Genomic DNA, 22,505 nt, shown 5'->3' with positions numbered 1-22,505 from the left:
ACACAGCTGCTGAAAACGCCTGTAGTGGAAGACAGTCGTTGTTTTACAGACGTCTCTCACAGGAAGCAATGTGTTCAGATGTACTACTTACAATAACATGCACATGATGGGTTTTATCACCTGAAGAGAAAATATCATTTCCAGTAATATCCCGCCAATGATTTCAGCTCTCTTGAGTTTGAAGTCCATTTTTCCTCCTTTGATATCATTATTCATAGAAAAAGAAGCTGTCAGTCTGTTGAAGGAGTTGGGGAGGGGGGTGGGGGGAGGAGGGGGGGCACTGAGGAGTGGAGCCGTTGGCGAAGTGCAGGAGCCAGATCTCACGTCGCCTCCCTCTGCGCCTCCTTCAGCCAGACGAGATTGAAATGTTGTGCTTTGTGGGAGGCCCCGTGTCCTGGTTCAGCTCACTGCTCTGTCGCCATGACATCTGTGGACACAGAGAGGAAAGACACAGGGGTGGGGAAGGTTAGGAGAAGAGGAAGAGTGGGACGGGGACGGGGGGGCAGAAGGAGGAGGTCAGAGAGTGGAAACGGTGACATTGAGGGGCATGACAAAGGACAGCCACGTGTGCATGTTTGGATACCACAGGGGGACTTTCTCAGCATACTTTAAAGAAGTGTGTGGATGATGAGGGGTGATTCAAGGCTGCTTAGGGTGGTTTCCCACTCTCTTGTGCCCTGAGGGGCAGAAAGGCTGCCAGACCACTCTGACTCTCACCCACATCAGCAACGGCGGGTACAATTAATATTCTGCATCTTAGCCTCACCTCCAAGAAGTGCCACCCCACCTCTTAATTCACTCCGCCCCATGAGACTTCTCATACACTTATTCCTGACAGTACTTAGAATGCCTTGTGTAGATGTGTACTTATAGTAGAAGGTCAGAAAGCACATTAGAAGGTGTAGGACCGTACGCTGAAATTAATCTGGCTCTTTAATGTCATTACCTGACAATTGCTCAGAACTGAATCGTTGGACACTATGTTACAGGCACAACTGCAGCGTTTATTAAACATTTCCAAAAAGCTCCCAAACGTTTTGCTTCAACAAAGGTTCACGCAGTTACCCGTGAGAGGCAACATCTCTGTTGAGCCGCTGGGCCTGAGCTACATGCCCTCCCTGATACTTGGTCTCTGGTGTGTGGGTGTATGTGGATGTATGTGGGTGTGTGTAATGTGTGTGTGTATGGGTGTGTATTTGTGTGTGGGTGTGTATGCATGTGTGGGTATGTGTGGATGTGTGCGTGGGTGTGTGTATGTGTGGGGGAGTCTGTGTGTGTGGATGTGTGCACGGGTGTGTGTATGTATGTGTGTGTGTGTGTGTGTGTGTGTGGAGAAGACAACCTTGCACCTGGTTTCCTTCTTCTGGCTTTACCACATATGCAGCTGTGGTCAAAGTGTACATAGCAATAATTGGAACAAGCAGAGCAGAGCTTCCCAACTAAAGCAGAGCTTCCCAAAGCAGAACCCCACCTGACTGCACCCAGAACCCCACCTGACTGCACCCAGAACCCCACCTGACTGCACCCAGAACCCCAGCTGACTGTCCACAGAACCCCACCCACTCATCTCCAGAACACCACCTGACCATCCCCAAAAACCCAGGAAAATCCTCAAGCAAAACTTAGTCATGTTAAAGCTGAGTGCAAAACGTTCTCAGAAAGAACATATCAAGGTTGAGTTACTTCAGTGAAGTCTTATGCTTAATCTTTTTGGAGATTTTGCTGGTTTTCAACCTAACAACAAAATCAATAACTTTTACATTATAAATGAACAATGTTCGTCCGTCCGTCTGTCCATCCGTCTGTCCATCCATCCATCCATCCATCCATCCAAGTACTATCATAAATAAATCATATCTAGATGCATAAAACACAGGGCTTACACCCAAGGCATGAGTTTCAGGACTACACACCGGAGCTTCCCAATGTGACCCCTTAATAGAATATAAAAATAACAATCAGAGTATTTTGTTTTTCACCACTTTTGCTCGAGTAACTGGTGAGAGCGCTCTGCGGGCAGCTCCCACCTCAGGTCCGAGCATCCGAGCTTGCTGTCTCATCAATAATTGACGGCGTCAAACCAATCAGAACAATTTGCTCCCCACAAGTGAAGCGCTTGAGCACGATCGGGGTGCTTAATCATTAATGAGGCAATTAGCTGAAACGGTTACACCTGGCCCGAGTCGTTTGCGGAGGGGACACTTGTCTGACGCTCCACCAGAGGACTCGGGGATATCAGATGACAAGAGTCCTAGCAGGGTCATCTGTCGGCAAGGAAAGTGGTGCCTGACACCTCGACAAACGCTGCCCCCTCTTATCCAGTGTAGCTCCTTCCGCAAGCTGAGCATGAGCAAACATGTTAGGCTGCTGCCGCGGAGGGGTGAGGTGGTGGAGGAGGAGGAGGAGGAGGAGGAGGAGGGGGGGGGGGGGTGAGGTGGGGTGAGGTGGTGGAGGAGGAGGAGGAGGAGGAGGAGGAGGAGGAGGAGGAGGGGGGGGGTGAGGTCTTGCAGGCTGTTGCTGAGGAGTGAGTCCATTTAGTCGTTTCCTGGGTAATCCTGCTAAGGGCATGTCGTTATGGACAAGCGCCACATCGATCGGCATGGAAACGTGGGAGAAAATGACGAAACAACAACATCAATGTTAACAACAAAGCCAGCGCCACCGTCTGACGCGTAAGACCGTACATTGGTGTCTGAGAGGGAGATCAAAGTTCTAAAAGAAACCTTCATAGAAAGCCACTGATCACAGCAGAATCAGGCTAGTGCACCTGGACTCAGGAGATTTCTTTGTAATGGAAGAATTAGGACAGAGATACTCACTAATCACATTTAATATCATTTGAACTAAACTAAATTTGAAAGTCACTTTTTTTATTTGCTGTCAATAAAAGAGCACAAGATGCTTATCTCACAAACAACATGTGCAGTCTTCTGCCCCGTCCCAACCCAGATCCCCAACATCTCCAACCCCTTCAGCCTCTCGTAGGATATCAATACGAGTGATTTCTACCTATGATATTCACATCACACGTCAATGTCTTTAGTAAAAACAAATGTTAATAAAATAGAACAGATGTCTGCAACTTCTCTTAATGATGTGTTATTGTACTCCTCTAGTCTTGATTTACGTGGACTTTGAAAGAGGTCACGAGCACATCAGGATGAATTAGATGTCATGGCCATGCGTGTACAGTATTGACAGCTGAGTTTATACCTTACACAGACACTGCATGGTTAATGATTACAACTCAGCTCTGAGGTGCTCACTGGATCAGAGAGCAGAGAAACATTTTCAAGGAAGAAATGTGCCATTCACCTCTGTCAGCGATAAATCTGGCACCTACGTGTTCTGAGATAAACATGCAATTAAAATTGCAAATCGATATTTATTAAGGGCAGTGTCGAGCTCAATAAAAAAGGCACCCTGGGAAACGGCACCTTAACAGGAAAGAACAGATGCAGAGTGAGCAGAGAACAGGCTGAAGGAGCCGGGGAGTCATACGTTAATGCTCAAAATAAGTCCCATGAATCAAGTAAATATTAACGTAGCCAAGTAAACTCGGAGCAAACACGTAACCACAAAGCCATTGTGGCATAGCTGTCAGTGGCGACTGAACATACAGTGAGCTTTCAGAGCTTTTCTTCTTAAACCCCAACTTTTCTGAGAACATAAGGGGAAAAAATAGCTAGTGGAAAATGGAGCGGCCAAACACGGTGCCAGGAAAGTAGCGAGCTCGGTCTAAACGCATTTTCACCCGGCGAAAAACACGTCTTCAAAGAGGACGACCCTTTCTGTCCCTGATACGCTCCTCACCTCAGGATGAGGAAATTCACATTTGAGCTCCCCATTCTGTAAAGGTGTGAGCATAGTGTTCCAGTCCACTGTGCTTAAGATCACTTGGAGAGCAGGTTCAGTGTGGAAAGAGCTGGCTGACAGTAATGCCAGCAAACTGTTCTGTACCTCCAAAACAAACCTTCAGCTCAGAGTCAGGTCATGCAAACCTGTGCCTCTCAACCTGCCTGAAATAACAACTCTGTACTGTGTGTGCGCGTTAACACCTTCAACTGCATGAGACAACCTCTTGATGTTCTCTCTGCCTCTCTCCTACCCCCTCTATCTCTGTCTTTCTCTGTCACACACACACACACACACACACACACACACACACACACACACACGTACACTCTCCACAGTGCCTACAGGATTCATTCTCATGAAAAACAGGGACAGTTGGACCCAGTGGAGCATATTTAAATGCCCCCCCCCAAACTGATTATCCTAAGAATGAAAGTAAGAGTTGTAAAATTAAGGAAAATTTTGTTCTAGGATCAAAGCTAAGTGAATGTTGTCTGAGTATTGTTGTTGCTCTGATTAATTTAGGACATTTATTAAGGCAAGTTTATTTTTATTGCACTTTTCATACAGTGCAATGTTAAGTGTTTTACACAAGAATAGAATAATTAAATAATAAAGCTTGTTACACCCGATCTATCACCTCAGGAGGGAATAAAATGAGAATATAATAAAAAATAAGAATAGAAAAACAGCGCATAATTCAGTGGAGTATTTTTATATTTTATTTTTGCAGGTTCATAAATGTGCAACTATTTTCCTTTGAGAAAAATACTGCTTTTAATTCAATAACTCATTAGCTAAAATAAACAATCCCTTTCCTTTTTATGTGAATTTAGCCTAAAGAAACAAAAGACTGCGTTCTGCAAACATACTTTGTGTTCTGTAAACTCAGTTCGAGATCTTTAAGGTTGACACGGACACGTCTGAATGCTCAGAATAAGAAACGTTAAGCCACGTGTCGTTGGACACAGAAAGGTACAATCACCGGTACTTCAAAACACACACACACACACACACACACACACACACACACACACACACACACACACACACACACACACACACACACACACGCTATTCTGAATCTTTCAATCATTTCAGCATGTGACTCCACGCAGGGCGCGTGGGGGTGGATCGTTAGATAACGTGCTGCGTGTCCCGCCAGCAGCATGGGCGCGAGATGGGTCACGATGTGCAGGGGCTGTCCCTCTCCCGTGCGCGGATGTGACATTTCCTGCAATGCAAATCAACTGCGGTTCAGCAAAAGCGAAAGAGGTGCCGGCCTGAATATCACAATGTGCAAACCATATTACCCAGTACAGGCCAAACGTTTCACAGAAACAGAAAACTACCGATCGCGTTTTCCATCTCACGTGTCAACTAACTGGGCAGTTGTCCACTAGCAAACAGGATGGAACTGCAAACTCAGCGTTCAGCATGTTACAGCTACAATGCAGGCAATGCACGGCATGAAATATAGCCTAAATCTACGCTCTTTTGAACATCAACTTATATATGCATAGATACATCTGTCGCCAAACCTGAACAAACCGCTTCATGAAACACAGGCCATACAAGAAGCGGCATCTTATAATGGAGGCGGGGCTCGAGACGGGCTTTGGAGGCGAGATACGCCCGACAGAGCGGAGAGTGAGTAGAGCACGCTTGAAATCCAAGCCCTGTGGTCGCTAGGAAAATTCCAGACTACCTTCCGTTAAATCTGGCACTTGCGTTTCCCCCGCTCTCCGCTTACCTCCGCCCAGCGGCCATGGTGCATGTGGGCGAGGACGCCGGTGAGCGGTACCGGTTCGGTACCTTGAGCGCGTGAAAAGGAACCAACCCAGGACACGTGTTTGCATAGTTGCTCCCGCCCGACGAAACGCAACTGCGAAACAGAGCCGCTGAATAAACTCGAGAAGCATTTTATTTTTGCAAACAAATGCCCAATACTGTGGTTAGGCTAGTTCCACCCTCTTAACTGTGTATGTGCTTGTGTTTCGGTTTGTGTAAGAGAGGGAGAGAAAGAGAGAGAATATACCTTCCCCAGTGGTTGCATTAAGTTATAAAGTGTATATGGAAATTTCCAGAAAATTTGTTTGTGGAAGGAGGAACCCTACTGGCCTTTTCTTCCCTAATTTAGACGTATTTTAAGAACACTCCTAGAGAAGTCTGCCTCTGTTCTCTTTGTCTGAAGTCAATTTACTGTTGCTAAGACAGTTTTGGAGACATGGGTTGCCTAATCAGATCTTGTTATTTATAGAAGGTCCAGAATGACCAGTGCTGTCCGTGTGAGCTCACCGTTCACTCCCATCTGGATCTCAAACAGCAGCCTCACAAACAACCACCAAAACTGCAAAACACAGACCAATTATCTCTTCTTCATAACTGCATATGGCTGTATTTCTGTTTTACTCTAAATATTGAACAAAACCAACAAGGTAAATAGTAAATTCATATTAGCAATTGTGATCCTAAAACTAATAGCATAATTTATATCGTGGATATTTTTTTATAGCATAGTACATGAGTATTTTGAAAGGAATTGGTGCTATGTGACAAATGAATTAGTCATCACAAATGCCCGTGCAATCTGCTCATATACATTTATACATCTAACGGACTAGAAGAAGCTACCTCAAATCTTGCAAAATAATTTCCATTACTCCATTTAGTCTGTTGCTACTGTGCGGTCTGGACATTAGGCCATTTAAATGGAAATTTGGAGTACTTCCCAATGGGGGAATGTCTACGAGAACACTGGCCAAAACAGGTTTAGTTATATGCTCAGTGCAGGGTTTAAAATCTCATGTATTAATAGGATGTCAAACTGTGTGCACTCTCAACGAGCTGCTCGGACTTTTTTTCTTCTTGTACTTTATAAACAGAAAATTTTCTGCATGCAAACAATTGTGCCAAAGACTCTCTCTTTAGAAGCACACTGCACCTACATCCTCTTTTCTGTGAATACTGTCATTCCAAGCGTATAGAATACATCTCTAGGCTGTTTAACTGAGTCATTTGTGTGAAAAGCTGTAAAGGTGAAAGGTGAAAGGGTAACTGGAGATTGGGGCACTCGAACCCTGCTGCCAAGCCGTAGCTTATAAGCACAGAGAACAGAGAGTGAGAGGAGAAGAGGAACAGCTAGGAGAACACACAAGAGGAGGGGAGAGGTGGAGAGGAGAAAGAGAACGTGGAGGAGGAGGAGGAGGAGAGGCAGGCAGGGCTTCGTGCAGTTAGACACATGGGCATGAAAAGAGAGAGGATGTGTTGGCATAACCCTGGCAGAGAGAGCCAGGGGAAACGAGGCTGAGAAACGCTAATGAAACATTTATAACGGCATCTCGCGTTGCTGCACGCTCTGACCGCTCCCTGTGCCGTGAGAGGAGGGGCGGAAGGCCGTCGCAGACGCTGGGGTTTGCCTGGAGGAAGGCTGGCGCGTGCGTCACCCAGGCCCAGCAGGGCTCAAGGAGACGGCACAGGGCAACATGCCCTCCTGCCTTTGCCGGTCACGGGACTACCGTCACTAGCATGCTGCCCCCGACAGCTCTGCGGGAGATGGTGGCGGGGGCCGTCGCACCTCCTCCGCTTACGCCATCTACCCGCTGGGAGGGATGGCGAGGGCCCAGGAACAGGCTCAAGCAGTGGGACCAAGACAGCCCGCGTTTCTAAAGGCAGGACCAGGACCAAAGACAAACAGACTCACCACACTGATAATTGTGCGTATTTTAAAGAACGGCAAACCATGGAAAATGGATGATTTGGTAATGTGGAACGTTCCTTGTTAGGAGGAGTGAGCTCGCATTTCCAAACGAATGCAACTTAGCCGTGTCTAACCTTGTCTGCATGTGGCAAGTTAGGATACAGAAGTTACTCAAATGTAAAATCAAATATTTTTTTTTTCTTTTTTATGAATTCTTATCATACTCCTTTGGTAACTTGAATAAGATACACATGATTAAAACATATGCCATGAAATCTCTCTTCAGAAATTCACCACTGTAACATCAGTGGTAACGAACTGCGGTTTTCAAATGTAAATTATAACTGGAAAATACCAGTGGGGAAAGTGGCCTGTCAGTGTGAATGTATTTGATTATTTCAATGAAGTTCTTTTAAACATGCAGTATTGCCCTTGATTGGTATGTTGTTCCATTACTGATGGTGTTCAGCTGTGACATACAAGTTTCACTTTTCAATTTGCTGTCTACCTACACTGCAAAACAGGGCTGATTCACATAAAGTTCATCATTTTTAGGATTATTGTTATGCAATTCATCCTCATTCTGTGTTTTTATGTGTCATTAATCTGACATTATGAAAGAAGTCTGCTGTATCACTTCCTTTCAGGCCATAATGAGCAATGAACTCTGAATAACAGCAGGAGAGTTCCACCGAAGTGCCTTTAGAGTTAGGAGGAGCTATAATAGGAAAGTATGATAAAATTACATGAAAAACCAGATCAAACCTTACAGTTCAATTGAGGTGGTCTATTAAAGAACATGTATTAATGACAATAATGATTTATGAAGCATTCAGATTTTAGCACTTCTTAAAATAATCTAAGGGCTAAGGGAAAGAAATAAGCCACCTTGAATTTTTCAAATATAATGGATGATGTGAAAAAAAAAGTAGTCAGAAAAGTAAAAATGTTTATCCTTTGCATGTGCTTAGAGCAGATGTTTGGACTGTAATGCCAGGGGGGCCTTTGCGTGTGGTGTTACCCAACAGTAAAGTGGCTCTGGAGGGTGTCATGAGGCCACCGTGGTCTGGTCTGCCCTTCTCCCTGCTGTCTTGCTCTAAACTCACTTTGGGCTCACGTGTAATTGTACCCAATGTTTCGGGATAAAGAGAAGGGGGGGGGGACACTTTTGCCTGAGGATAGTGGCTTGTTAACAGAGGATTACACGTGTGTCCTGATTGATTTGATAAAACATGGTCTTAACACTGAGAGCAGGATGTGACATTTTAGTGCAACTAAGTGCAGTTATGATGGGTTACATGCATTATGTGTGTACACACACACACACACACACACAGTATTCATCCTCATACCTCTCATTAAGGTCTTTTCTGTAGACTCATATGTTCAACAAGGTTCAGTGAGGGTTTTACATGACAGGGTGGCTAATCAGCAGTGGTGCCCAATATGCTCATTACCGTCTCCACAAGCGCCTAAATAACAGGCCGTCGTGTCATTATGGTGCATTATTCTCTGGAAATAATGGGAAATAATGCAGTTACTACGGCGAACTGTGGAGTGTGGAACCAGTTTAATTCTAGAGAAGTTGAGGAGCAGCCAAGGTGGGCACACCGCTCCCCCTCCGTCTCCATCACTGTCGGGATCCGTCCGGCCCTCCGAGAGGGGTTCTTCCCTTCCCAATCAATAATTGTCAAAACGACTGGTCCTTTCGGTCCAGTCGAAATCACTTTGCTTTCACAGCCATTTCCTGTCTCGTATTCATGGGGAAATATCTAGTTTTAATTGCCCTTATTAAATGTGAATCCTCTTTAGACAGTCTCAAGTTTTAGGAAGTTCTAACAAAGTGAATATTTTTTTAAACATAATATTGGCTACACCACAGTTGCTCTGAATTAGACAGGGTTGCATTTCAAAGAAAGAGAGACATGCGGTGCTAGAATCAAACACCACCATGTTGCATCGGGCAGCCTGCAGACAACAGTACTGGTTCCTTCCTTCCCTCTCTCTCTCTCTCTCTAGTGATTGAAGACCTCCTTCTCCCAGTCAATCTGTCAGAGGATGACTGTTTTACAGCACGCACAACATGCTGATGGGTAACATCACTCAACCACTGACCACCAACGAGTGAGCGAGGGAGAGCGATAGAGAGAGAGAGAGGGAGAGACAGTGATGTGCAAGGTAACCATCTGTTCATGCATTGACCACTAGCAAAGTCTCCATCACTCTCACTATCTCGTTCTTTTTGTCTATTTGCATTACACTACGACGTCTCTACTGACATGTAGGCAAATAATGGTCCGTGCTGCATAATCACGGCTGTCTACTGCAATAAGCCAACAGCACGGAATGTAAAGATATACAGGAATGTAGTTCGAAATTTCAGAGAATTTGATCCCGTGACCTTCAAGTTGAGAATACAGCTTGTATCAACAAACACGGCATAGCATCTCTGTCCTCCTTGGAAAATATATATATTTTTTTTAGCTGAAATCAGCCTAGTGTAACTATTTAGATGGTAACCAGCACAGAGCAGGGCATCATTTGTTCCATTCAACTCCCTGACACGCATATTAACACATAATGTCTCTGAATTATTTTCCATCTGCCCCAAATAGCTCTTGACCATGGTAAGTGCAAACAATAATATTTACAAAATTATCTCAGAGAAAAGAAAATAAAGATGATATCATCTGGTTGTTATCAGCAGTTCTAAAGCAGATCCTTTTGCCTTCTATTAACATCATTATAGTATTGGCTTCAACACCGTCCTCAGACTGTGCCCACCCTTTACAACATCTAATCCTTCGCACACAACGAATCCGGATTCTCCTCGCTCTCCAGATCAACAGGAGCATGGCTTGGCACAGATGTTGGCTGGTCTGAAGTTGGTGTTTTGACACAGAATAATAAACGTGTAATGGAGAGCATATGTTTGGATCTCCCTCACCTCTCAGCTCCACGAGACACTTCGTTTGATTCCCAGCCAAAAGCGGCCCGACGGTGGAGCGGGCACGACCCTGGCACTTCGAGCCGGGCCGCACGCAGGCAGCTGGGCATGGGTGCCGCACGACCGGCCCGCCGCCACGGGACAACAGCTTGGGCGGAGCCCGCCACCCAACAGGGAGGCGAGGGCAGGCGTCTCCATTTGCGCAGGCTTACTGGCCTGCCGATCTCACCACACCAGCAGCGTCCTCTAGAGGGTCGCTAGCTCTCTCGCCCCGTCCGCACGCAGATTACTGACTGGTGGGGGGTTATCTCGCTGGCGATGCCTTCCTGCACATCTGCAGGCCACGTGTGACGGCGGCTGCTCACGTGTGGTGTACCCGGGTACCTATGAGGCACAGCTAAAGATCCAGACATGGGAGCTGCAACACATTGTCTCGAAAGCAGGATCAGTCCATGCATGAGAGCCATTTACATAAAAGAGCAGTTATAATCAGGTGGCGTGGATGATTGCCCCTTGACTGTGATAGAGTGTAAGATGGGAGTGCCTGTGGCCATGCAAATGCTAAGATTACACCATGAGATTACACTATGGGCGGCTCTCATTGCACCTGTCAATCATGTTACTGCCATAACCAACGGAGTAAGAACAGAGAGAACAGGGCCGGCCCAGTCAAACTACCATTCACACGTTAACTTTGCCCCCTAATTGGATAGAAGCTTCTGGATAGTATAGATGCTAGACATGGACTGGTTGTAATAAGGAATCTCGTCTGGTTTTCCATGCATTGTGTATTCAGAATACGACAAGAATTGGGGGAAAAAGGGAAGATTTAGGAGGGTGCAGGATGAGCGGTGACAGTTAAAGGTTTCCCACAATCCCCTGCCAAGCTGCCACCCAGAGGAGACGTGCAAACGGGCCAATCTGTTTGTCTGTTTATGTTGTGCAGGCAGCAGACGCTGGCTAGGGCAGAGGCCCACCACCCTGCTCTGTCAGATGGAAGCCACTCTGCCACAAACGGATGCCTAATGACGCGATTTATCCCAAACGATCCTCCATTCCTCCTAATGGTCCTTTCCATATGCACCCAAACACTCGTTCACACACCCTCACAAGGCTCTGGGCGTCATGGTGCTCCCGTCACCAGACACTGCTCGTGCATGTGGGAGAGTGTGTGTCAGTTGGTTTCTCAAATGTATGCCAAATTCTTGCACGTATTTCATTTTGTGCCTAAAAGTATTAAACAGAATAATGAGAAAATGCACAAGCAAACTCAAAAATGTATAAAATACATAGTGTGAAATGAAGAAATACATATTGAAAGTACAAATAGTTAATTTTCAGAAAGATGTACTGTGCCAGTTCAAATTTGTGTCCTATTTACTGCCGTTTATGCAGTTTATGCTCACTGGTGCCTTTCTGAAATCCTTTTACTTCAGAGTTCTCACCACCAATCATTATAGGGCTGTCTTATATGTGCTTTATAAAAGCTATTTATTACCTCTTTTTAAAGTAAAAAAAAATAGTATTCACCCATACTGTTCTGTAGGTGGTTGTAGTGGGGAATAATAATGGGATAGAACATATATAATATTTTATATTATACATTTGAATATTTTTTAATAGTTTTTTACATATATTTTTATACTTTGATACAAAAAATTTTACTGTAATCAAGTAAGCTGATTCTATTCAAGTAGGCTGATTCTAAGAAACATATCATTTATAGCACAAAAAGTATGATTCATGTGAACAATTATGCAATTTGTTCTCTAGTTCTCATTTCTAATTCATACTGCAGAAAAAATAAGCCAAATGAAAAATGGAACCAACACTGAGAACAACACAGTTTTAGACTACAGGTCCTGATCATGTGGACATGCAACACAACGCATGTTGAAACGGTTTTCCTGAGGTGTCTAGAGGTCAGAGTTGGGGAACTGGAAAGAAGAAGTTACGGTTGGATCAGAAATACTTTGGGGAAAGTTAGCAAGGCCTCACTCGATGCACAGTGGTAAATAAGGAAGTCTCGATGTGAGGGTAACTCTGTGGTAATCATGCGTACCCGAATCTTACGATAAAATGCACTTATCGGCAACGATTCTTAATCTTTTTCCTATTACTGGCTACTTATTCAAATTGCAGCAACAGCTGTTGTCACAGGTGACAGCATGTGGGATTGTGACCTGCGGCGGGCGCTGTGACATGCTGGTGTCACTCCACCCCAGTGCCAGGCTGTAACGCTTTGCCAGCAGTGTCCACTAGCTGCCATGTCTTATGGGACCATATAACTCCATGTTCAGTCATCTAACGCCAGCCTGAAGCATTGGAGAATCAGCTCTAGCTATAATCTCTGATACAATAATACAATAACAAAATGTGTAAAACTGCCTACAGTACTCATGAGTACCTTTTTGGTAGTCACAAGCCTCAAACAAATATTTCTATACAATGTTTAGGGGATTCAAGACAAAACATACATTGTGAAATTCAACAGATTACTAGACTGGTTCTAAGCCTTCTAAGAGACAGGCCAGGTTACGGGAACAGTCAGCAGGATGGAGCGTGAGCACATGCTTCCTGCAGCGGCCCATTAGTGGTACGGTTCTGGCAGGAGACCCGTGACTGCACTGAGAGGGTAATAGACCCACTGCTATTGTCTTCAGCTAAGCATGCTGGACAACTTGTCTCCCACTAAGTCTGCTGTCTTCAGAGTCTCGGTGTGTTTACTAAAAAGTTGTATCTTGATTGCAGTACAACAGCTCTTATCCAATGTGATTTTACCAGACACTCTTTTAACTGTGGTGATCTGGGGGTACGGGTGAACAGATGATGTGTGATGCCACTCCAGACACGTGGCCATTTTCCTTTAATTGAATACTGAATTCCTAGCATTGTTTAAGTCAGCATAATCATAGCGACAACTGCCCGGCCATATTGTTTAAATGGTATCTGTCTCCAATCCCTAATAAGTCATAAATGGGCAGTTGGTAGTTGCTTTCACAGACACATTACAACAGGGTAATGTTACAGTAATACCACCAGGGAGGGGGATTCTAAATGCACCCGCCTTGGGATTTATAGCTGGGAGAGAGTGAGCCTAATAACATGGTGGGTAAAAGTAATTAGCTTATTCAGAGGAATCTTGCACATTTGTAGATTTGCGATTATTATTGTGTTTCTTGTGGCGTAATGAGTTTGAACAATGCTGTTAATGGTGTTATTGGCAGACCACCAAACTTTCTCCTGCTTGTATGAGCTCGATAGCATTTTTTTATTTTTATTTTTTACAAATAAATCAGTCCAATGCACAAGGCAATATTCAAATCTGTTATTAAAAGTGTTAGAACAACAATATCAGATTTATGTTTGGGTTATTTTATGGATCGGTCATTATGGGGGCAGTGGTTCTGTGAAGCGTAAGGACTTAAATCCATTTCGATTGTTCTGCAGTGCGACAGCTCCGCTGGAGAGAGAGAGAGACAGAGGGACAGAGAAGGAGAGAAAGACAGGGAGAGATAGAAAGAAATAGAGTGAAAGAGATAGAGGATGAGCTTAGCTAGAGGTGTACCCAGTGATGGCTAAGTTACCTTGAGAAAGTAATCCGATTACTGATTACTCCTTTTAAAAGTAACTTAGTTACGTTACATATTACTTGATTTTAAAAGTAACTACGTTAGATTACAAGTTACTTTAGTAGTTACATTCAGCAGCAAAATAAATTTTTCCAATACTCACTTTATTGGAAGTGCATTTTTAACAGTAACAATGTATTGAAGCAGGTTCGGTAACCGAGGCAGAAACTGCTTAATCCAAAAATCCCGAGGAGGGAAACTTTTGATAACGCAACCCTGGCGCGCGCAGGCTCCGCCCCCCAGTGTCACTTAAAGGGCAAGACTCGCCGTGAGGAGCAGGAGTCGCTACAGTATCTCCTGACATTACGTTTGTGTAGCTGCGCGGTATTATTTGTAAACGCAGAGGCGGACTTTGCATAGAGGCGTGGCTAGGCAACTGCCTTGGGCCCCTCCCACTGCAGCCCACTGTAGTGCCCCCCTGACTAGCTAACTTATTTCTCGCATATTAATGTTGATGGGCCCCCTAGCTAATTTCGCCTTGAGCCCCCAAATTGCTAAGTACGCCACTGTGTAAACGTAATACAAGCGAACTGGGGTGGGTTTCCCGAAACGTTCGTAGCGCCAAGTACTTCGTAACCTCGTATGAAGCTACGAACGTTTCGGGAAACCCACCCCAGTTCAGTCAGACAGCTTGTGAAACGAAATACCATTACAATTTCAAGCATTTTAAAGTAGGCGACGTTAGTCAAAATTCCAGCACTTTTCAAACGTGGAACACAAAGCAACATTAAAATTCATCAGGTAAATGTTCCTTCCCCTGTTTTTGAGGGGTGTTTCTTTATACTACCACATATCGTTACGGGAGGACACAGCAAAGAATGACTTGTAAAACGTGCTCGCGCTCTCACAGGGTCGCGCGCAGCGTGCGGAGTCGAGCGCTACGGTCAGACGCAAAAGTAGAACTGAGCCAAGAAGAAAGCAAAAATATATATTTTACTAGGGAAAATATAAATAGTAACGCACAGTTATTTGGATAAGTAACTTTAATCTGATTACTGGACCGGAAATAGTAGCGCGTTATATTACTCGTTACCGAAAAAAGTGGTAAGATTAGAGTAACGCGTTACTAAGTAACGCGTTACTGACATCACTGGGTGTACCTATATTTATTTCTATATCATTATGTATAACTCCCTAATCTATGGTGTAATTTCTGTTTTCAGTCAGATATTAAAAAAAATGTATTTTTCTTTAGCATCATTTTGGTTTATAATTATTCTTGTTTATAATTGTTTTATCACCTCGTAACACTATAAATCTTAAAGGGCTCTCTAGCCAAACTGCCTTTAGCAGAGAGGACCAATAAGAAGACACACATGTTCTCTCCCCTCTCTGTTCCCTCACGGGTACACGTGACAGCGTCAGAGTGGCATGGGGGGTCTTCCCGGGGATCTTCCCGGGGCCGCAACCCTCTCGCACGCTGACGAGAGACATCACCCCCCCCCGTCTGTCAGCGCTCGGCGACAGCGCTGTAGAATCACCCTCCTCCTCTGCTCGCCGCTGTGACACTACTGAGATTTCCAATTGAGTTTTCGGGTGCGTGTGTAGAACTGACTGTTCAATAACAGGTGTGGAGTTAAGAGAGCTGTTACCAGACCCTGCGACTGGCCGTGTCAGCAGGCTGCCAGTGCAGTGCAATGCACAACCTACATGTCTGGCAGGAGGGGGGTGAGCATGAAGGGGGGGGGGGGGGGGGCAGATACGGGAAACAGAGGAAAGAGAAAAACACCACCACCATCTCCACCACCAACAACAAAAAGTCTGGAAATGATGCCCGTTGGGAGCTGTTGTGAGTGAGTCTGATGGTGTCTCCTCCCTAAAACCCGCCGGTCTGGCCCCCAGCCTCCAATTCAGCGCAGGAGCCATATTGGCCCTTTCTGCATGGAGGCGTCCGAGCAGCTGCGTTCAGCAGAAAAATAAATAAACAAACGCACAAACACAGAGAGAGGGAAAAGGTTTTTTTTTTTTTTTGCTACACCACCAAACTCCACCCACCGTCACTGACAAAATGCTGTAATAAGAACTTTTCTGTTGCCATCTGCAAAATTCAAAGCCCGGTTGTGGCTGGACTGGTGTGAGGGCGTGCGGGGGGCGGGTGCCAGGCGGGTGGCAGGGCGGGTGGCGTGCAGAGGCAGGGCGGGAGAGCTGCAGGTGCAGGGGCCCGAGGCTCCTTGCTGCTACCACACCACCAACTGCTGCTGCAGTGCTGCTGAGTGCACACACCAACAAAAAGCCCTTTTCATTCATTTCGCTCCAGCTTTGATGATCTCCCGAGTCTTTAAGTCATGCTTCTTCCTCCTAACTCCCCCCCCCCCCACCTCCCGCCGCACCCCCCACCTCAGAATGCAGCTCGTAAGTCACGCGGCTCATGCTGCACATTTTGCAGACGTTCGGGTGTGTAGTGCTTACCGAGCGAACGCTCGCTGCCCCCCCCCCCCCCCCCCCCCTTCCGCATCATCAAAGCCTCCTTGTCTGCAAACAAATAACACACAGCGGTTCTGGAGCCCGCGAGGGCCCCGCTCCATCGTCACACACACCGCTGATTACACAATGGCAGGTGATGAGAGAGGCGTGAGCACACCGAGACGGCGGCGGGGTGAGAGCGCGAGAGCACACGCCCCCCCCCACTTAACCACAAATCACGCTCTTCACCAGCCGAGTGAGACGCACATGCACGTACACGCCTCCTTAATTACAGCCAGGCCCAGACCCACAGCGTGAGTGGTGTCGCGTTGTGTACGTAAGCTAATAGTACATTCCATCAGATAAGTTGTGTCAAAATTAAAGTAGGTAAGCAAGTAAGTAAGGAACTAAGTAAACCTAGATATTCTTTGATCTCTTGGCTGACTGGCATTAATGGGTTTTTAAATTCCTTAGTTGATATGTATGTACCTGTCAATTAAACAGAACAATTCCCTCCACTTCTGTCACCCTCTGTCTCTCTCCCCTTGAGGATAAACTGTATGTTCATATTATATATATTATGTATTATTATGTATGTATTATATATTATATATACATACAGTATGGAATCTAAATTTAGTCCCCTTTCCATCATGGCAGGTTCATTTTACATGCACAAATAAAGGGAAAAAATTGCTAAAGGTGACCTAATGGGTTTCATTTCAGAAGTTTGATCTGTCCATGTAAAAATGTCCCAAAAGGTCCAGTCCGATACCGAACACCTTTCAGGGACAGGCAGCGGACACTCACACGTCTGCCCTGTTAACCTTTTCAACAAACAGCTCCACTTACTGGCTCCTACACAGAATCAACGCTTATCAACATTTGAATATAAAATCAATGATGTGTCTACAGATATAACAATAGTAATATTATCATTATGAAAACAAATGCCCACATCAATGACACAAAAGTAGTCCAATGGATATGTACCTGGCCTTGAGGTGGATCTTTTAGCGAGTTTTTAAATGCTGCATTTTGACTTTTTTTGACGGAATTTCAGAACAAATGGTGGTTTTGTCTCAATAACAGATCATTTATCATGTTCTGTTGGTGGCACAAAAATGTCAAGGGCACAGAACACACTCTCGGCCAATTACACACCAGCACCCACGGAATTACAGGCAAACACACAGCGAGTGTTTGCATGGGTGTGTGTGTGAGTGCTAAATACGGTGCGGGGCATTGATAAATCACAGCTGCCTGCATCTCAGAAGAGCACACACCTAATTGAGGTGAACTTTAAGAAAGGTGGGGCACCTAATTATTGTGAACTTTATGTTTGGTATTTTTGGTGTCAAATTATGGGGCCTAAATTCTGCCCGTGGTTTATCCTTCTGTGGTAGAAGGCACAATGCAAGCAGGACAGGCAGCGAGCACTTACCTCTACTCAAACCTCAAACCAGCTTTCACACATTTCCAAAATGTGCCTCCAGCTAGTCCGGAATCCAACTTTTTCGTTTCTCTCTCTTTTTAGAGCCAATTATTCAGACAGTGATTAATCTTGGTCCCATTGTAATGGACAGTCCCCACTGGATGGGAGATTTAGTCAGACACTGGCCTTCAGAAGACAGGACAGTAGCCATTCATATTTCCTTTGACTGAGTGTGTTTATACAGGAGGCACTTGACTGCACAACACAGCAAAAGCAAACCAACCTCACCAGCTTGCATGTATGCCTGCGGGCCTCCGTGTGTGTGTGTGTGTGTGTGTGTGTGTGTGTGTGTGTGCGCGTGTTAGCTTGTTTGTCGAGGACACTGCAGAGTCCCATAAGCACTTTGAATTTCACAGTGCTGGAGTAATTCCTCAGTGGCTGTTTACTGCTCTCCAACACTGCTAAGTAATCCCCCTCCACCACGCCTGATCCAAAAACAGGCCCAGTTAAGCCTGTTTGCTCAGTCTCCCTAGAGTCTCTCTCTCTCTCTCTCTCTCTCTCTCTCTCTCACACACACACACACACACACAGTTTAGTGGCCTATTCATGCTATTCATACAAACATCAGCTGAACCCTGCATGTCCGCTTCCACTGTGAGGTGACGGCGGCCGGCGGCGCTAAAGCCGCTCGGTCTGTGCAGAGAGCTGGCGCCCGGCGTGCTGTGTCATTTAACAAATTGAATGTGAACAAATTTATTAAATTAAACTCGCATATGGTAAACAAATTAACATAAGAGACTGCAGGAGGAGGCTTGTGTTGGCTTTGAGCAGAATCAGAGCTGATGTGAAATTCATGAGAGCACGTGGAGGTTTTTGTGCTTCTTTGATGTTTGCACTCCATGTCATTTAACCCATAACTCCATTCTGGAGTCTGGAACTTTTGCCTGGTCATGTTTTTCAAAGCACGGTCAGATCCGGTCCATGTGGGATTGCATATTACCTTCATGAATATGCAAACACTGATGTACTATTTTGCAAAAATATTTTCCCATATAAAACAATGAAAACACTTGATATGTTCACATACAACAAAGCTGTTTCCTCCCTATAACAACCCTGAAGAAATCTCTCAGCTTTCTGTATTAATTTCAATAACATAACAAATAAGATAAAGGGATACACGTTACAGAGGTCAGACTGCTTTTTGTAAACTGAAAGGTATTTTCCAGGGCAGTGAGCATTTACTGCAAAAAGTGGCACATCGGTTCTTTCGGGTTCTTTTGACTGCGGTTGCTGTTTGTGGTCTTGCCTGTCCAAGTGCTTCCACACGGAGAGGGCCTTCTCTTCAGCCCATCCCATCAGTGGACACATTTAGGTCTTAATTGCATTTCAGTGTCTTTGGAGTGCTTTTCATATGAAAAGTGTATTTATTTATTTGTTTCTTTTTCCTGCGGCATACAGAAATAACTGACAATGAACAGTACTTTCGAATTAAAACATACAAACACTTATTTTTCTTTTAAAATTTACTAGCTAATGTTTTTGCATTGATGCTTTATTATATTCACCTTATTTATGCATTTTACAGTGTTTTACATGAACTGCAGAAAATAAATATCAAAATTTTGAGGGGGTCTAAAACTTTTGGCATTATCACACTGCAGTTCTTTGATCATATGCATGTGTGAGTATAACTTGAGATCAGTCTGATTACTATGATTATCTCTTGCTAATTGCGGAACACTTATGGATCCTACATAATGAATGGCACATGAAAGCTTGCACTAATCTGACCTTCTGCCTTGTGCCACCTCCAATTCTAATCAGCCCCTCCAAATGCTGCAAGCAGTTTGCATATGCATGCTTGTACGTGTGTGTGTGTGTGTGTGTGTGTGTGTGTGTGTGTGTGTGTGTGTGTGTGTGTGTGTGCACGTGCATGCATATCATTATGCAACTCTATCAAATCAGCTGCAAGATGCAGATAGAGGTCTGCCCTGGCAATCTGTGACTTCCCCTGCAAGTCTAATCCTACCAGGCTGAAGGTTGAGGTTCCTGTGCTGTCTCAGCTCCTGAGGGCTACAGGCGGCTGGACGGCCGGTGTGAGCCTCTTCTGATGGGGGACAGAAGCCGGCAGCGCGGGCTGAGCTCCCGCCACTGAGCGCTTCACTGGTCCGGCCGTGCAGCAGCCAGACGGGCCGAGACAGTACAGCGCACAGGGCTGGGGGGGTGTGGATGGATAGGGGGTGGTGGATGGGTGGGGTGGGGGTGGTGCGACAGAAATGTACCCCAGGATGAAAACGCACAGCTGAGACGCAAACCCGATTCCCTGTGTCCTCGGCAGACCCGGCGAGGAGATGTGAACGCTGGCTCATGCTCGTGGGCTGTCCCGAATGTCTCGACACGCTGCTAAAAACAGGACCTGATCTTAGTCATACAGGTCTTTATGATTTTGACAGAACATTATGAATATGAGCGACTGGGAGAAGCAAACATGAAGCTCAAATGTGCTGGGTCGCCATAGCTAGTCCAGACCTCCCTTTTCTAAAAACAATAAAATTAAATATAAAACAGCAGAAATAACAATAATAAAAACAACAATAACAACAATAATAATAATGTCACTCTTGTGCGATGGCGACATTAATCCTTAAAGGAGGCCAGACTAGCCGCGCCGTAGAGAGCCTGTTCTCCGTGCGGCGATTGTGTAAAGGTGAGCTTTTCTCACGGGGGATGACAGCTGTGAAATTACACGGGGAAGCACAGCAAGGCTGCCGCTCCCTCATTCATTTACATGCTGCCTCCACAGGCCTCACGCAAACTCCCAGCCCAAATACGCCAGGGCTGTTATGCATGACAAAGATTTATGTAGAAGAATGAAATATTCACAAAAACACTCGCTGAAAGAGAATGCCCCCCCCCCCCATTACATTTCGCTACTTTTGACGCATTTCACTTTTTTTTTTCTTCCCTTGTTCCACACAAATATGCGGATCTTGGGAATACAGGAATGGGTCAAAAGGTAAAAGATTCTAATTTAGTCAGTTTCAGAATTAAGCTTGACAAATTAAGAGGAAACACATTTCTGAAGCTTTGGAGAAAGCTAGGACTCTGTCCTCCTTAGTGTGAGCTAAACTTGAGCTGCGTGCACGTCATGGTCAATGCTAACAGCAAGGGCGGTTGGAAGGGTCACAGGGCGTGACCTTAACCCGTCCGACCCCTGTCCCAGTTCTGCGCACACAGCCTGGCACACCCTCTAGCGTGCTGACCGGCTGCTGTAAGGGCCTGCTGCTCATGTCACTGAAGCTGCTTGCTAGCATTAGCAGGCTAGCAAAGTATCCCGACATCCAACTGTGAGATTTTTTGCACTGGCAAGCCTTTAGGCCAATGAGCTGACTCCAAACTGCCCTCAGAGAGAGAGAGACAGAGAGAGAGAGAGAGAGAGAGACAGGGCTCCACCAGGTCAAGAGGATATAGGGGACACACTGCTTTGGGCTCTCTGCTCTGCAGGCACAAAGCCGCTGTTGGGAGGCCGTTAGTCGCACGCACGCTCTGACACCCGGTTTGTTTCCTACGGCGCTTGCTGAAAATCCCTTTGAGAGCACATTTACTCAGCTGCGCTTAAAAATAGCAGCCTACAAGGAATACTGTAAGTCGCTGTTATCAAGAAATGATGAAAACAAGACTAAAGTGTCAAAAGCCGCAGCTAGGGGAGAAGGTTGCTGCCTCCCTCACTAGCAGCTGCTGTAAATCACAGCAGTGTTAAAGGTGCTGAAATGTGGGCCACAATGAGCAGACCCCTCACATGTGTACACGTGCACACACACACGAGCACGCACACACACACACGAGCACACACACGCTCGCACGCACAGCAGAGCAGCAAGGTACAGGTGCCTGGGGGAACAGGGTGCTAACACGAAGCTTCTCTTGACTCTATCCTTCAGTGTGACATTCTGTGACATTTAAGATGTCGTTAAAGGTGTGAGCACCAGGGCCAGGCCGAGCTGCGTTTCCTGTCCACCACACCGCGCTGTCACACACGGTGAAATAAGGCACGCATGAACGGGCGATCTATGGTCCCCGCTAGAAAAAAGACTCTTTCGGTCTCTTACTGGCTTTAAGGTCCTCCCTAATATGAAGTGGGTATTTATCAAATGAAATATGGGACATTTTGAAAAGCCTTGTGAGGCAGCACAAATTCTGATTTTTTGACAGTATTCACAAATTATTTTACCATGTTTATAGAGAGGATGCTGACATTTCTCAATGCTGAGGAACTCTGATCCGTCCCAGTATGTTTGTGCAGGGAATTCTGGGAAGCTGAGTAGCTGGTCACTTATTGTTCCTGCAGTCTCTGACCTGAGCAGACAAAAGGTGACGGCAGTGAAAACGGCTTTTGCTAAGATAACGGTCTCGTCTTTTACCAGCTCTTCCTCTCAGACTGACCAACTGCTCTTCTACGGCAGCCTGGTCTGCTGACAGCCCATGTCCTGCCAGTCGCTGGTATTTGGGCCCAGCGAGCAGTGCCCCAAC

At 45.6% G+C, this 22,505-nt stretch overlaps 1 protein-coding gene across 1 annotated transcript in view; it reads right to left on the bottom strand.

Annotated features, from left to right (window-relative positions):
• Nucleotides 1-275: 275 nt before the first annotated feature.
• Nucleotides 276-22,505, bottom strand: part of mafa (MAF bZIP transcription factor a) — a 71,232-nt gene continuing 49,002 nt past the window's right edge. The window contains exon 3 of the mRNA XM_076992527.1: nucleotides 276-427. The gene's annotated coding sequence lies outside the window, so the exon portion shown is untranslated. The remainder of the gene's footprint in view (nucleotides 428-22,505) is intronic.

Source organism: Brachyhypopomus gauderio, chromosome 2 (assembly GCF_052324685.1).
Source record: "Brachyhypopomus gauderio isolate BG-103 chromosome 2, BGAUD_0.2, whole genome shotgun sequence".
NCBI lineage: Eukaryota > Metazoa > Chordata > Actinopteri > Gymnotiformes > Hypopomidae > Brachyhypopomus > Brachyhypopomus gauderio.
This window is presented reverse-complemented; position numbering and strand designations above follow the sequence as displayed.